This window comes from Tarenaya hassleriana, unplaced genomic scaffold (assembly GCF_000463585.1).
Source record: "Tarenaya hassleriana unplaced genomic scaffold, ASM46358v1 Cleome86, whole genome shotgun sequence".
Classification (NCBI taxonomy): Eukaryota; Viridiplantae; Streptophyta; class Magnoliopsida; order Brassicales; family Cleomaceae; genus Tarenaya; species Tarenaya hassleriana.
Genome location: NW_010971018.1, coordinates 312,081 through 314,264, shown reverse-complemented (window position 1 = coordinate 314,264; position 2,184 = coordinate 312,081). Strand labels below are relative to the sequence as shown.

The following is a 2,184-nucleotide window of genomic DNA, read 5'->3' as shown; positions in this document are numbered from 1 at the left end:
GAAAACGACGGGAAAACCAAGACGGAAGGGTCTGGAACGGACAGACCAGAAGTCCAGAACGAACGGTACGCCAGGTCCAGACCCGACGGTCCAGAACGGACTGTCCGTTCCAGAAGGTCTGGAACGAACGGTCCACTAATGGTAGACCGTCCGTTCTACGTGCTGGAACGGACAGTCCACGTGCATTTCTGGACCGTCCGTTTAGGGTTTTAGGTTTTTTCAAAATTAAACCGAATTAGGGTTAAATCACCTTATAAGAAGGATAATAAAACCCTAATGAACCAAGAGACTTTGAGGGCCGACTTTAGAACTTTTCTACAGACTTTTTGGGAGATCCAAGAGGTTTGGAAAGTGATTGAAGTCTCTTTTTCTCGAAGCACAAAACTGAATAGCAGATTCGGGTCCTAGCAGACAAGTTCCAACCGTTGGAATCTATCCCGAGGTGTGGATACGTGTAGAGGGCGAGGTATTCTTCCTCCCTTTCGTGATTAGACGAATTCTTCAATTGATACAGGTCCCGGATCGATTGAGGTAATGGGGCTATCAGCACTAGGAATGACACCCAAGTCTCCAACAAACTTTCTGATCCAAACAGCTTCCTTTGCTGCGTCCGACGCTGCAATATACTCAGCTTCTATAGTACAATCTGCAACGGTCGCTTGCTTGGTGATCCAAACAGCTTCCTTTGTTGCGTCCGACGCTGCAATATACTCAGCTTCTGTAGTAGAATCTGCAACGGTCGTTTGCTTGGAACTCTTCCAGCTAACAGCGCCTCTGTTTAAGCAGAAAACATAGCCAGACTGCGATCTGTAGTCATCGGGGTCTGACTGAAAACTAGCATCGGTGTAACCCTTTACAGCGTGCTCGTCTTCCGACCCACCGTATACCAAGAATACATCTTTAGTCCTTCTCAAGTACTTAAGGATATTCTTGACAGCGATCCAGTGCGACTCACCTGGATCTGACTGGTATCTACTCATAATGCTCAATGCATAGGATACATCCGTTCGAGTACAAAGCAATTGCCGAAGCATATGGAATATGATACATGCGTTCTTGCTCATCAGGTGTCGTAGGACATTGACTCTTGCAGAGAACTGTGCCACTGCTCATCATTAAGGTTTCTTTCTTGGAATCTTGCATCTTGAACTGTTTCAAGACCTTATCGATGTAAGTACTCTGACACAATCCTAGAAGACGCCTCGATCTATCTCTATAGATCTTTATGCCTAGAATATAGGCCGCTTGTCCTAGGTCCTTCATAGAAAACTGCGTTCCTAGCAAAGACTTAACGTCTTGCAGGGTAGGAACGTCATTCCCTATAAGGAGAATGTCATCCGCGTACAGCACTAGAAATACAACTGTGCTCCCACTAGCCTTCTTGTAAACACATGGCTCGTCTTCGTTCTGTGAGAAACCAAACCTTTTGATTGTCTCATCAAAGCGAAGGTTCCAGCTCCTTGAAGCCTGCTTCAGTCCATAAGTAGACCTCTTAAGCTTGCACACCATCCTCGGGTTCCTCGGATCGACAAAACCTTTGGGTTGTGTCATGTACACATCATCGGTCAAGTTTCCGTTAAGGAACGCGGTCTTGACATCCATTTGCCATATCTCATAGTCGTAATATGCGGCTATGGCAAGTAGAATTCTGATGGACTTCAGCATAACTACAGGTGAAAAGGTCTCATCATAGTCAATACCATGAATTTGACGGAATCTTTTCGCCACAAGTCGTGCCTTATACGTGTGCACGTTGCCATCCATGTCGGTCTTCTTCTTGAAGATCCACTTGCATCCGATGGGTTTTATCCCTTCAGATGCATCAATCAGAGTCCATACTTGGTTGTCTGACATGGATTGCATCACGGACTTCATAGCCTCGCGCTATTTCTCGGAATCCGGACTCGCCATAGCCTCTGGGTATGTGGTAGGCTCATCATGTTCTAATAACATGAGCTCATCATTCCCAGTTACGAGAAATCCGTATCTCACAGGCTCTTGGCGAATCCTGCCTAATCTCCGAGGTTCACTTGTCGAAGGTTGAGTCACAACCAGCAGTGAAACAGGTTGAACTTCTTCAACTTGTTCAATCGGCTCAGTGTCTACTTGATACTCTCGAACTTTCTCAAGTTCGATCCTACTCCCACTGAATCTTTTGGAGACGAACTCTCGTTCCATAAAAGT

The 2,184-nt window shown here is 45.9% G+C and overlaps 1 protein-coding gene across 1 annotated transcript in view; it reads right to left on the bottom strand.

Annotated features, from left to right (window-relative positions):
- Positions 1 to 2,184, bottom strand: part of LOC104803404 (mucin-5AC-like) — a 25,786-nt gene that overhangs the window by 11,706 nt on the left and 11,896 nt on the right. The gene's annotated exons all lie outside the window — the stretch shown is intronic.